Source organism: Dendrobates tinctorius, unplaced genomic scaffold, assembly GCF_039654945.1.
Source record: "Dendrobates tinctorius isolate UK_male_01 unplaced genomic scaffold, ASM3965494v1 ptg000018l, whole genome shotgun sequence".
In the NCBI taxonomy this organism is placed as follows: Eukaryota; Metazoa; Chordata; class Amphibia; order Anura; family Dendrobatidae; genus Dendrobates; species Dendrobates tinctorius.
This window is the reverse complement of record NW_027361686.1, coordinates 18,563,846-18,579,298: the sequence shown is the minus strand read 5'-3', so window position 1 is coordinate 18,579,298 and position 15,453 is coordinate 18,563,846. Positions and strand designations below refer to the sequence as shown.

General features: G+C 42.6%; 1 protein-coding gene across 2 annotated transcripts in view; it reads right to left on the bottom strand.

Moving 5' to 3' along the window:
- LOC141082567 (sacsin-like) overlaps positions 1-15,453 on the bottom strand; it is a 95,596-nt gene that overhangs the window by 13,287 nt on the left and 66,856 nt on the right. The gene's annotated exons all lie outside the window — the stretch shown is intronic.

Sequence of the window (15,453 nt, the reverse complement as noted above, 5' to 3'; positions counted from 1 at the left end):
GGGTTTCAAAGTTAGTGTAGGTATACTATAACACTGGTCAACAGCATTTTTGGTGCCAAAGATATTTAATCGAATTTAGGGTATTTTTGGGGTGCTGATTCTGAATATGTCATCAGTTTTGCCAGATTGGCTCAAGTTTTTGAGATTTTTGGTATCTTATTTATAGCACTTGTTGGTAAATGCGACGCATCATCTCATTAATTTCTTTGGATTAGTACTTGAACTGAGCAGTTCTCAATATAGTTTTGTGTTAATTAGTGTTCTAAAAGTTTGTTCATAGCTTGATTTTTGCACTAACTTTATGTTGTTGTCTGTTTTCCAGTGAAAAGCATGAACTCATCAAGAAGAAGTTGTCTTAACGATCCAGACTCATTCTGTTACATTTGTGGTGAATACACACTGCCAAAACATAGAAGAAACATAACAGACTTCGTAAAAAAAGTGTATTTTGCCTATTTTGGGGTTATGCTTGGGGACCAAGACAAGTTTTGGGCACCACACATAGTGTGCAAAGCATGTATCGAATTATTACGAAAATGGAGCAAAGGACAAAGAAAAAGCTTCAAATTTGGTGTTCCAATGGTGTGGAGAGAGCCAAAAAATCATCATGATGACTGTTATTTATGGTAAACACAGGTACAGGCACATCTTCACAATGAGGGACAGGCCTTCTTGCAGATTCCATGTTACTCCCATTTTCGTTTCTTATGCTTATTGAATCCTTGCACTTGCACTGCACAGAAATAACAGTCATCATGATGATTTTTTGGCTCTCTCCACACCATTGGAACACCAAATTTGAAGCTTTTTCTTTGTCCTTTGCTCCATTTTCGTAATAATTCGATACATGCTTTGCACACTATGTGTGGTGCCCAAAACTTGTCTTGGTCCCCAAGCATAACCCCAAAATAGGCAAAATACACTTTTTTTACGAAGTGTGTTATGTTTCTTCTATGTTTTGGCAGTGTATATTCACCACAAATGTAACAGAATGAGTCTGGATCGTTAAGACAACTTCTTCATGATGAGTTCATGCTTTTCACTGGAAAACAGACAACAACATAAAGTTAGTGCAAAAATCAAGCTATGAACAAACTTTTAGAACACTAATTAACACAAAACTATATTGAGAACTGCTCAGTTCAAGTACTAATCCAAAGAAATTAATGAGATGATGCGTCGCATTTACCAACAAGTGCTATAAATAAGATACCAAAAATCTCAAAAACTTGAGCCAATCTGGCAAAACTGATGACATATTCAGAATCAGCACCCCAAAAATACCCCAAATTCATTAAAATATTTTGGACACCAGAAAAAAAATTTTTTTTCGTTGACCTGTGTAATTGAATACACAAATCCAGCTAAATCAGCAGTCTTTCTAAGGACTAATTACAGGGTATATAGATTACAGTGCTAGAAAGGCAGGGAGTGTATGTAGGTAGGAATATACATACCAGTGCAAAGCATGCAGGCACTGTATGTGGGTATATAGATATCACTTCTAGTCAGGCAGGCATTGTATGTAGCATACTTCATTGCATACATCAAGAAGGTCCATTCAATTACTGTCTGCAGCTGCCTATTACATATATTGACCGTATTTACATAGCCCCTGGTATCATTGGCCAGAATAATTTTTTTGCCTCTTAATCCTGATTATTTTACTCAAAAGCAATCCAGAGCTCCTTTCTTTTCTCCATTTGCTTGTTTATACTGCAGAATACAGCCAGATCCTTTTCATAGTACAGCATGACAATCCAGTTATTTTAACCCCTTAAGCCCCAAGGGTGGTTTGCACGTTCATGACCGGGCCAATTATTACAATTCTGCCCACTGTCCCTTTATGAGGTAATAACTCTGAAACGCTTCCATAGATCCCGGTGATTCTGACATTGTTTTCTCATGACATATTGTACTTCATTTTAGTGGTAAAATTTAATTCATATCACTTGCATTTATTTGTGAAAAAAATAAATTTGGCGAAAATTTAGAAAATTTCGCAATTTTCCAAATTTGAATTTTTATGCCCTTAAATCACAGAGATACGGCACACAAAAAAACTTAATAAATAACATTTCCCACATGTTTACTTTACATCAGCACAATTTTGGAACCAAAATTTATTTTTGTTAGGAAGTTATAAAGGTTAAAAATTGACCAGCGATTTCTCATTTTTGCAACACTATTTTATTTTTACGGACCACATCACATTTGAAGCCACTTTGAGGGGTCTATATGATAGAAAATACCCAAAAGTGACACCATTCTAAAAACTGCACCCCTTAAGGTGCTCAAAACCACATTCAAGAAGTTTATTAACCCTTTAGGTGCGTCACAGGAATTTTTTGAATATTTAAAAAAAAATGAACATTTAACTTTTTTTCACAAAAAAATACTTCAGGTTCAATTTTTTTTTATTTTACCAAGGGTAACAGGAGAAATTGGACTGCAAAAGATATTGTGCAATTTGTCCTGAGTACGCGGATACCTGATATGTGGGGGGGAACCACTATTTGGGCGCATGGCAGAGCTCGGAAGGGAAGCAGCGCCGTTTGACATTTTTTGGCTGGAATTGAGATCGGACGCCATGTCGCGTTTGGAGAGCCCCTGATGTACCTAAACAGTGGAAACCCCCCCACAAGTGACACCATTTTGGAAACTAGACCCCCCAAGGAACTTATCTAGATATGTGGTGAGAACTTTGAACCCACAAGGGCTTCACAAAAGTTTATAACGTACAGCGGTACAATTAAAAAAATCATATTTTTTCCACGAAAATGATCTTCTCACCCCCAGTTTTTAGTTTTCTAAGGGTAACAGGACCCTAAAAGTTATTGTGCAATTTGTCCTGAGTGCGCTGATACCCCACATGTGGGGGTAAACCACTATTTGGGCGCATGGCAGAGCTCGGAAGGGAGGCAGCGCCGTTTGACGTTTTTAGCTGGAATTGAGATCGGACACCATGTCGCGTTTGGAAAGTCCCTGATGTACCAAAACAGTTGAAACCCCCCACAAATGACACCATTTTGGAAACTAGACCCCCCAAGGAACTTAGCTAGATGTGTGGTGAGCAATTTGAACCCCCCAGTGCTTCACAGAAGTTTATAACGACCGGGCGTGAAAATAAAAATATCGTATTTTTTCAACAAACATCATCTTTTAGTCCCCATTTTTTTTTTTATTTTCCCAAGGGTAACAGGAGAAATTGGACTCCAAAAGTTGTTGTCCAATTTTTCCTGAGTACGCTGATACCTCATATGTGGGAGAAAACTACTGTATGGGCACACGTCGGGGCTCGGAATGGAAGTAGTGACGTTTTGGAATGCAGACTTTGATGGAATGGTCTGCGGGTGTCATGTGCGTTTGGAGAGCCACTGATGTACCTAAACTATTGAAACTCCCCACAAGTGACCCCATTTTGGAAACTAGACCCCCCCACGGAACTTATCTAGATGTGTGGTGAGCACTTTGAACGCCCAAGTGCTTCACAGAAGTTTATAACGCCTGGGCGTGAAAATAAAAAAATCATTTTTTTCCACAAATTATATTTTTGCCCCCAATTTTTTATTTTCCTAAGGGTAACAGGAGAAACTGGACCCCAAAAGTTGTTTTGCAATTTCTCCTGAGTAGGCTGATACCCCATATGTGGGGGTAAAACACTGTTTGGGCGCATGGCAGAGCTTGGAAGGGAAGGAGCACCATTTGACTTTCAACGCAGAATTGGCTGGAATTGAGATCAGACGCCATGTTGCATTTGGAGAGCCCCTGATGTGCCCAAACAGTGTAAACCCCCCAATTATAACTCCAACCCTAACCCCAACACACCCCTAACCCTAATCTCAGCCCTAACCCTCGCCCTAACGGTAAAATGGAAATAAATACATTTTCTTTTAGTTTTATTATTTTTCCCTAACTAAGGTGGTGATAACGGGGGGTTTGATTTACTATTTATGGCGGTTTTTATTTTTGGCAGCTGTAATACGCTAAAAGACGCTTTTTATTGTAAAAATAGTTTTTGCATCACCACATATTGAGAGCTATAATTTTTCCGTATTTTGACCCACCGAGTCATGTGAGGTCTTATTCTTTGCAGGACGAGTTGACATTTTTATTGGTACCATTTTTAGGTGCGTGACATTTTTTGATCGCTTTTTATTCCGATTTTTGGGACGCAAAATGAACAAAAACCAGCGTTTCATGAATTTCTTTTGGGGGGGTGCGTTTACACCGCTCCGCGTGCGGTAAAATTGATAAAGCGGTTTTATTCTTCGGGTCAGTACGGTTACAGCGATACCTCATTTAGGTCTTTTTTTATGTTTTGTCGGTTTTATGCAATGAAAACTATTTCATATAAAAAAGAATTATTTTTGCATCGCTTTATTCTGCGAGCTATAACTTTTTTATTTTTTTGCGGATGATGCTGTATAGCGGCCCGTTTTTTGCGGGACAAGATGACGTTTTCAGCGGTACCATGGATATTTATATGCGTCTTTTTGATCGCGCGTTATTGCACTTTTTGTTCGGTGGTATGATAAATAATTTTTTGCTTCGTTTTTTATTTTTATTTTTTAAGGGGTTCGCTAAAGGGGTTAACTAATGGGACAGTTTTATAGGGCGGGTCGTTATGGACGCGGCGATACCAAATGTGTGTACTTTTATTGTTTTTTTTATTTTAAAAAAATGAATTTACTGGGGAATATTTTTTTTTTTTTACTAATTTGTTTAGCGATTTTTTTAAAATTATCTTTACACTTTTTTTTTTTTTTTTTTAACTTTAATACATTGTCCCAGGTGGGACATCACTGTCCTGTGACAGATCACTGATCTGTCACATCACAGATCACTGTGACAGATCAGCGATCTGTCACAGGCAGTGCAGCAGACTTCCTCATGCCTGCGCTTTGCAGGCAGTGAGGAAGTCAGCTCCCTACAGGCCCCCAAAGGTCCCCGTCGCCATCTTGGTTGCGGGGGCCTGTAGGGAAAGAGCCCCCCCCGCAGCAGCGCTGCACATTGCGCTGATATGGGGGGCTCAGGGAAGCACGGAGGGAGCCCCCTCCCTGCCGATGCTTCCCTTTAACCCCCGGTACACCGCGATCGTGTTTGATCGCGGTGTACAAGGGGTTAACGTGTCGGGGGCGGTCCGTGACCGCCCCTGACACATTGTGCCGGGTGTCAGCTGTGGTAATCAGCTGACACCCAGCTGCGATCAGCGGCGCTCACCACATGAGCGCCGCTGATCGCTATGACGTACTATCCTGTCCCTGGGAATTAAGTCCCAGGGCACATGGACGGGATATACGGGATATTTTACAGCGTGGTATCTCCGTCACATGCCTCACCTAGCTGTGGGCTAAAAATTGGGGCATTTTTGGGCTAAATTGAACTGTTTTTGTTGAGTCTTAGTCTAGCTATTGATACCAGTTTGCTTACAAAAAAAAAAAAAAAAAAAAAAAAAAAAGTTACCTGCAGGCCAGATGTTTTAAACTCTGGATTTTCCAGCAAACGGATCACATAAGTTTTCTCCAAATTCATTTTTAGTGAACATGCAAAATATTGTAGTCCATTTAAAATGGGCAAGGCGCGTGGCAAGGGACGGGGAAGTGGACGTGATGGGGCATGTAGAGGGTGAGGCAGAGGACGTGGGCAATCTGGGATTGGCCCACAACAAACACCCACATCTTCTCACTTGACCTTCCCTGTCACAATTACTAGGGGACCGCAGCAGCCCACCACTATTGAATCCAGAGCAGTGTCAAAAGGTTGTTGGTTGGATAGCGGATAATGCTTCAAGTCACTTTGCCGCCACCACCCTGTCTTCCACACGGTCAAGTCTCAGTAGCCACGAGTCTGGACCGCATGTTCCTCACCTTGACCCTCCTTCCTCCCACCATGCAGAGTGCCCAGGAACAACTGATCCAACACATGGACACTCTGAATAGCTGTTCGCTTTTCCATTTAGAGATTCAGGCCTCTCTCCTGTTGCACTTGAAGTGGGGAAAGAGGAGATCACATGTAGCAATGCCCAAATATTTGAGCAGCCACGTTCACACGAAGGTGACGGTGGGAACGTGTCACAAGACGTGGACGATGAGGAGACATAATTGCCAGAAAGTCAGGAGGAGGACCAGGGTGCTGAAGTGCAAGAGGAGGTGGTGGACGCTATAGTAACTGATCCAACCTGGCAGGAGGACATGCACAACGAGGTAAGCAGCACACATGGGGAGGGATGCGTAGCACCCCAACATGCAGGAAGAAGCAGTGTAGTGGCCTCAGACAGAAGATGGGCAACCGATCCCTGTAACACCAACACGATGGAACTTGCCAGTACAAGTGTTAGGTCTTCCCGAGACTGGGGTTATCGGCAGAGTTTTTAAAAAACAACCAAACAGGCCATTTGCACCACCTGCCATGCCCGCAGCAGGAGTAGCAAAACTACCAGCTTGACCACCACCAGCATGATCAGGCACATGGCAGCAAAGCACCCAACTTTGTGTGCCGAACCTCAGGGTCCAGGATCACTGTCTGCGGGTGACACCACTACTTCTTCCGCTGTTGTGCGTGGAAGCCAATCCCCTGTCCATGGTGCCTGCGAAGATGCCTCCTGCCCTGCAACTGTCGTTGCACACACTCAACTAGCACCATCATCAAGCACATCCACATCCTTGTCCCAGCGCAGCATTCAGTTGAATATGCCCCAGTCCTTGGAACGTAAGCAGAAATACACTGTAAAGCCCCACAGGTCACTCTACTAAATTCACATATTTCTGATCTGCTTGCGCTCGAAATGTTGCCTTTTAGACTCGTGGAGACGGAAGCTTTCCGCAACCTGATGGCGGCGGCCTTCCCAAGGTACTCGGGCCCAGCCACCATTATTTTTCCTGGTGTGCTATCCCCACATTACACAAGCACGTGTCCCATATTAGCTGTGCCCTCAACAATGCTTTTACTAGGAAAGTCCACCTAACCACGGACACGTGGACAAGTACTTGTGGGAAGGGAGGGTACATCTCGCTGACTGCACACTGGGTTAACTGTTGTGAGTTCATTCTCTGGTTCTCCAGTTGTGAGTTCTCCTTCCAGACTCCCTCTGGTGGTAACAGGAGGTAGTGAGGCTGATTTGATCAGTGGAGATCTGCCACCTGAGAATGAGGATGACGATTGGACCTCAGGAGTCTCAGATTGGATTTAAGACAGCCGACGCGCTATTCAGTTGATGGCGATTCCTTCTGGCTTGTCAGCTCTTGGTTTTCAACTCTGTTCCAGTCATCTAAAGCTAAGTTTTTCTGCTAATGTTCACACTTGATTTTGTTGGGTCTATTCAGTTTTTTTGTGTGGTCAGCCAGCCCCGGCTGGGGGCTGTGCTGAATTTCCACTCTTATTTATCAGTATTTTGCCAATTTGCTTTTTGTCCCTTACTAGTTTGGTCTCTTTTTGCTCTGTCTCAGAATATTTCAGAGTGCTGATATAGTGGGAGAAGTCTAGTGCCTTCAGGGTTAATTTTGCTATCAGAAGTGTTGGACATTATTTTTGTAGGGTTTTTTGCAGGTTGCAGACAGTGTCTTTCCTTTCCTTTCTTATTAGTTAGGCCCCATCATTTGCTCAGCCTATTTTCCTGCCTGTGTTTGTGCCTTCATCTTGTTTCACCATCAATACATGTGTGGGGGGCTATCTATTCCTTTGGGGTCTGCTCTGGGGCAGTTAGTTTTCCCCTTTTCATGCTTCAGGCTTATTTAGTCCTCCGGCTGTGACGAAGCATCTAGGAACATCGTAGGTACGCTCCACGGCTGCTGCTAGTTGTGTGGTAGGATCAGGGATCTGCAATCTGCATAGTTACCAACCTCTCTGGTTTTCTGTGACTTAGCTTGTTTTGCCTTTTTCTCCTCGGTGACCCCTTCATAACAGTTAACATAGTGGAGGCCAGGGCCCTATTGGACCTTGGGATAGAACACATCCTCCCAACACCGAGGATTGCGGGCCCTACATCAATCAGGGTTGCCCCCACAGTCTATAGCTCCTGCACCTCCACCTCTTCAGCCTCAATCTCTGAAATGACCACATCAGTCACAAGCTGGAAGCACTGCAGCACTGCCTCAGCCAAGCAGCAACAGGCTGTGCTGAAGCCAATATGCTTAGATGACGAACCGCACAATGCTGAAGAGATGTGGACAGCTCTGAAAGAGCAGGCAGATCGGTGGCTGACACCACTGAACCTACAGCCAGGCATGGTCATGTGCGACAATGGATGGAACCTTGCAGTGGCTCTGAGGCGAGCTCACATACATACCATGCCTGGCCTATGTGCTTAACCTCATGGTTCAGCGGTCTCTCAAAACCTACCCGGAGCTGCTGGATCTGCTTGTGAAAGTACGCCACCTGTGTGCCCATTTTAGAAAGTCAGCTACAGCTTCCGCTGCCCTTGCCGTGCTTCAGCAGCGTTTGCAGCTTCCGGCTCACCGACTGTTGTGTGATGTACCCATGAGGTGGAACTGTACACTGCATCTGTTGGAAAGCATTTGTGAGCAGAAGAGGCCAGTTGTTGACTACCAGCATCAACAAGGCCATCGGTATTCAGTTCAGACTCCACACATAAGACCTCAGAAGTGGACATGGATGTCAGACATATGTACCATTCTGCAAAACTTTGAGAAAGCCACCAAGATGGTGAGCGGCAATGATGCCAAAATTAGCATCACCATCCCGATTCTCTGTGTTCTGAAATGCTCTCTGCTCACAATAAAAGAGGATGCATTGCAGGCGGAGCACGAGATGGATCAAGGAACCATACAGGGTGATTACACACAGCCCAGCCTCAGGTCATCCCAACGTGTATTGGTTAAATCAAGAAAAACACATCCAGCCCATAAACGGCAGCGCTTCCCAGGACTCACATCCAAAGATGATATTCCATATTTTTTTATTTCATAGGTCCTGGGAAGCGCTGCCGTTTATGGGCTGGATGTGTTTTTCTTGATTTACTCATCCTGTGTGAGCCTGAACCTGGCTCTTTCACTTGGATCCACCCGAGGCAAGCTGCAAGCCCTGTCTTCTGAGAAGTATCCCAAAAGGAAGGATTTTTGAGGATACATAATCCAAAGCTATATTAGTCTATCAGGTGAGTGCATAAAATTGTGCACCCTTTAAAGACTACAATATTGTGTTTACGCACTTAGGGCGCCGCAAATTGTCTGTTCTTCTCTCCCAAACAGGGGTTTTTTTGCAACGTGTATTGGTTGACAATGAGGAAAAGGATGAGGAGAACAGGAGCTACTTTCATGCGCTATAGACAGTACTACAAGCACAACTGTCAGCGTGGATGGCCTGAGGACAGGGAGGAGGAGAGCATGGTCAGTCATCCTCTTGGTGACACTCATGGCTGACTTTATGTTGTGCTGCCTTTCCCATGACCCTTTTATTCGCCAAATTTTGGGTGACAGTCATTACTGGCTGGTGACACTTCTAGACCCACGCTACAAGCAGAACTTTCAATCTCTTCTTCCAGAGGCAGACAAGTGTACTAAAATGGTGCAGTACCAGTAGTCCATTGTTGCGGGAATAATTTTAAAAAAATCCCATCTGAAAACGCTGGCGGCAGAGGTCACAATTCGCTGAACAACCAAGGAGTACAGGCGAGAGAGACAACTCCAATCCATCAGAGGCAGGGGAACACTGGCAAAGTTCTGGGAGAGTTTTCTCAGACCCTCCCATCGCACTGGCCAAGAAGCAAGGGGTACTGTCACAAGAAGTGCAACGTTTTGGAAGATGCTGAGGGAGTACCTTGCTGACCGTACCAATGTCCTCCGTGATTCCTCTGTGCCTTATAATTATTGGGTATCCAAGCTGGACACGTGGCATGAACTGGTTTTCTACGCCTTGGAGGTCCTGGCCTGCCCTGCCACTAACGTTTTGTCAGAACGTGTTTTTAGTGCCGTTGGTGTGATTATAACTGATAAGAGCATCCGCCTGTCAACTGAATATGCTGACTCTTATAAAAACGAACAAGGGCTGGATTGGGCTAGACATCTCTACACCACCGTATGATAACAGCGAAAAATAACATCAAATCCGGTGTCATTTTTTGGGAGGTATATTCCCATGCACCTCTTCACACCCACACATGGGTATACGCTTCCTGATTTTGCCTATTTCCTGCCATCCTCCTAATTCTCATCCTCATCAGCCACCACCACTAGATCACCATGGTGACCGTGGTCTGTGATGCAACAGCCATGTTATTGTGTTAAAGGGTGTTTTGATGCCTGTAAAAATTTTTTTTTTTTTTTTTTTTTTTTTTTTTTTTTTTTTTTTTACACATTAAAGTTGATGTGTACCCCCTTGTTTGTGAGCCCGTATACTTATTGTACGGTCATTACAACCATAGGAGACCAGCTCCTTTAAATTGGTGAAAGATTGTTAGTAGGCCATCCTCCACGCCTCTTCCGACACCACCACTAGGTCACCAGGGTCAACGTGTTCCGTGATGCAACAGCCAGGTTTTTTTTTGTTTTCCCAAGGGTGTTTATGATGCCCATATACAAAAAAAAAAAAAAAAAAAGTTTACACAGTATGTTGATGTGTACCCCCCAGGGGAAAATGTTTGTCAGCCCATACACTTACTGTATGGGCATTACAAGTATAGGAGACCCGCTCCTTTGTAATGGGAACAGATTTTTAGGAGTCCCTCCACGTCTTGTCGAAGGGATATTGGGGTGCATCCAAATTTGTGGCAGGCCTTGCATTCACTGCATAGGCAAACAGTATGAGAGACCCATTTCCTAAAAATGTGAACTTTGCTGTTTCATCAGCTTCAACAATGCAATTCTCCACTGTCAGTTCTTCAGCCTCAACACAAATTCTCCATTGCTGGTTCTTCAGGCTCAACTATGCAATGCTCCAATGCAGGTTCTTAGCCTCAACACTTACATTCATTTCATGGGAAAACATTATGGGACTACCAGATGAATAATGGGAACTTTGGTTTCATGTGGCCATCCAGTACGTTGGTTCAAAGGACTATATTGGTGCATGTAACTTTGGTGCAGGGCAGGAGCAGGCCTTGCATTCAATGCATAGGCTAACATTATGGGAGTAGCTAATTAAGAAAAATGGGAATGTTTGTTTCATGTGGCCATCCAGTACGTTGGTGTCCAGGGTTATTGGGGTGCGTATAACTTTGGTGCAGGGCAGGCCTTGCATTCTAAGCATAAGCAAGCAGTATTGGAGTACCAAATGAATAATGGGAGCTTTAGTTGCATGTTGCCATCCAGGACATCTGTTCAATAGTTTATTGGGGTGTGTAAAAATTTTGGGCAGCCCTGCCACTCACTGCATACGCAATAACAGTATAAGAGACCCACTGCTTAATAATGGGAACACCAAACATAGCCGGCTGATGGCTCTCTAAGAATAGTGAGGGCCGACTGCTGGCCCTATAAAAATAAACTTTGTGACATTCAGAGTCCCTCCTTCATAAATGAAACAGGATGTGTGAAGTGTCACACACCACATGGCCAAATAAGGTTGTAAAATGTTAAAATGACATTTACCAGTGAACGCATTTGTCTTGGTTGAAAGCAATGCTAAAGTTGAAAAACGCTATGAGTGAACATAACCCAAGTGGTGGAGGAACATTTTTATTTTGGGTTATTTATTTTGCCTTATATACAAGTCATTACCCTGGAAAGGATGTTGCTTAACATATTTCCCAGGAAAATCCATTTTGGTTTCATTTTTTATGTTTTATTGTGCGTCTATAAAGTGACGTAAGACTCTGACAACATTGTTCACAGCTGCAACCTGGGAGTCACAAATGCTTCCAGGGGTCTTCCCCATGATGTTCCCATGTCATTTGAGCACCGTTCCCATCAATTTCCGACGTTTTTAGACCCTAGAAAGACCCCAGAGAGAGGGGTCACGGCAAAAATGCTCGGGTTTCCCATAGACTTACACTGAGCACGGGTTGAGCACCCGAGCATTCCAATTTGCTCGCCCATCACTAGTAGCCAACAATCAACCATATAAAATACAAAAGTTGGAACAGTCTCACCTACAGTGGTGTGAAAAATTGTCCCTTTCCCGATTTCCTTTTCTTTTTCCAAAACCTGTTCTCACCTCCATGACCTGGCCAATTTTTACAATTCTGATCACTGTCAGTTTATGAGGTAAAACTCTGGAACGCATCAATGGATGCCACAGATTCTGAAACTGTTTTCTCGTGACATATTGTACTTTGTAATAGTGGTAAAATTTCTTTGATATGGCTTGCGATTATTTGTGAAAGATGGAAATTTGGTGAAAATTTTGCAATTTTCGAACTTTTACATTTTATGCCCTTAAATCAGAGTCATATCGCACAAAATAGTTAATAACTAACATTTCCCACATCTACTTTACATCAGCATAATTTTGGAAAGAATTTTTTTTGGGTTAGGAAAGCTGACCAGCGATTTCTCATTTTTACAACAAAATTTGCAAACCATATTTTTTAGGGACCACCTCATATTCGAAGTGACTTTGAGGAGCCTATATGACACCATTCTAAAAACTACAAACTTTTATACCATTGGGCAGTGAAGAAAAAATTATTTACATTTTTACCATCAAGATTGTGTGCTAGCCCCAAGTTTTGCATTTTCACACTGGGAAATGGGTCAAATTGGCACCACAATTTGTCCCACAATTTCTGCTGAATGTAGAAATACCCCATTTGTGGCTGTACAGTACTACTTTGCCATACAGAGTGACTCGGGAGGGACAGAGTGCTATTTGCCTCCTGGAGCGCAGATTTTCTTAGACTAGTTTGTGGATTCCATATAAAGAGCCCCTAAGTGCTAGAAAAGCAGAATCCCCCCTCAAATGACCCCACTTTGGAAATGATAACCCTTTGGGAAATTAACTACAGATGTAGTGACAATTTTGATTCCATGTGTGTTTTCCAGAAACAGGCAGCAGTGGCTGTTGCTGAGTGAAAATTGCAAACTGCCATTGTAGTGGCCAGCACGTTATGCCCAGCTCATGCTTCTTGAGACATGCACCTGAAAATTAGTTGGGCGCACATCACTACAGAAATGCCAAACATGTGGGAGCTAAATGTTGTTTTGGCACACTGGGGCTCAGAAGGGAGGGGGGCATTTGCTGTATTTCTTTTGGTGGGTGAGGAGCCATTTCGCTTTTCCAGAGCCTTTGTGCTATCAGTAACGTGGAAGCCCCCTATATTTCTATTAACAGATGATAGATCTGAGTGGGTCTTGGGTTTTTTTGTGGATTGAAAGGAAACGTTTATTGAGAACATTTTACATAACATTTGGGATCAGTGTTATCCAGCACTCAACGCTGACCACTTACCGTACTTTGGGGTTTCCATTTAAATCTCTGAGTGACGTGATTCAGATGAAACCCCCAATGGATCCATTCACTATAATGAGGCAGTAGAGTTACTCTGGTCTCCGTCTGGCCTCTGTTCCACCCTGTCCTTTTCAGATGTGCAAAAAACTGTGGCTGACGGCACTTTTATGCAAGTCTAAAAAGACGGCTACTGCCGGATCACAGGTCCTATGACATCCACAGTGCCTGCATCTGCCTCATAATAGGGCATCTTCCACCAGAGGTTCTGTCTGAATCACGTATTTCAGAGATTTACACGGAAACCCCAGTGTAAGCGCTCAGCGCAGAGTGCAGGATAAATGTGCGCCAAGCCTTACTGCGATCTTTGGGAGGTAGAATGAAAAAAAAAAATCAACAGCATATGAAGAATTGTGTTATTTTTTATACCGTTCTTTGTGCGGTATAAGTGATTAGGCGACTTTATTCTTTGGGTCGGTGTGATTACAGCTACACCAGATTTATATCGGGTTTTTATGTTTAACTGCTGTCACACACTAAAAGACGCTTTTTATTGTGAAAACTAGCTTTTGCATTACTATATTTTGAAAACTAATTTTTTCATATTTCGGCTGACAGTCATTGTGAGGGCTAGTTTTTTTGCGGGACAAGCTGATGTTTCTATTGGTATCATTTTCGGGCACATGACATTTTTTGATCCGGTCGCTTTCTCTATTCCGATTTTTGGGAGATGGAATGAACATAAACCTGCAATTCAGGAATTGCTTTTTTTTATTTTTTTTTATACCGTTCTGCGTGTGGTAAAATTGGTAAGACAGCTTTATTCTTCGGGTCAGTATGATTACAGCGATACCTCATTTATATTTTTTTTAATTTTTGGCACTTTTTACACAATAAAAACTATGGTATTTTATAGAAAAAAAATAATTATTTTTGCATCTCTATTCTGAGAGCTAGAACTTATTTTTCCGCTAGTGACGCTGTATGGCGGCTTGTTTTTTGCAGGACAAGATGTTTTCAGCGGTACCATTTTTAGTTTTTTTTATCACGTTTTATTGCACTTTTTGTTCGGCAATATGATAAAGCATTGTTTATTGCTTTGTTTTTTATTTATTTTTTATGATGTTCATTGAAGGGGTTAACTAGTGGAACAGTTTCAAAGAGTGGGACGTTATGGACTTGGCATACCAAATGTGTACTTTTTTACATAAATAAATGGATCCATTGGTAAAAAATTTTTTTCTTTATTTGGGGATTTTTTTTAACAAATCAGCAGGCGCTCACAAGCCACCTTCCCTGCAGGACCCGGAAGGAACCCGCAGCCATCTTGGTGCCAGGGATCTCCATGGAGACCATCAGGACAACACGATAGCATCGCGTTGTTCTGATGGAAGCGCGCAGGGAGCCCCCTCCCAACACAGTGTTTCACTATGCTGCTGTCACTACTGATAGCGGCCAGCACTGATCGTGGGTGTTGCTGCGGGATGTCAGCTATGACATACAGCTGACACTCACATGCAATCGCCACGGCGCTCAGCGTGAGGCCGCACGATCGGTGTGCCATACTAGCACTGCTCTTTGCGCGAACACACCTCATGCAGAGTAGTACTACTATGGCGCATGTTGCGAAGGGGTTAAATATTTCAGATCACCAAATTTCAATATTAGCATATATTCCTAAACAATAACACAGATGTTGTGTATCTACTGGAATTATACAACCTTAAAATATGATAATTTAAACTTGGATGTGTAAATTTTCATTTGGTTTCAAATTACATTTTGATAAACTGAGGAGGGAGAGGAAAAAAGGAAAAACCAACAAGTGGGAAAAAAAGTGCAGGATGATGAACATGCACAAAAAATGGATATAAGTAGCTACAACAAAAATGAATACATGATCCAAATGGATAAAAAAGTGATAGTAAATGCAGTATTTAAATGCCAATCTAATCCAATAAAGTTAATAAATAAATAAATAGCAATTGATGTGATTAAAAAGCAAGCACAATAACTCAGCACAAATAAAGTGCATCATGTAAACGGATCCATATACTGTAAGTAGAAGCTTGAAATGTATAATGTAAGATGTGCAAAATAACAATTAGATAT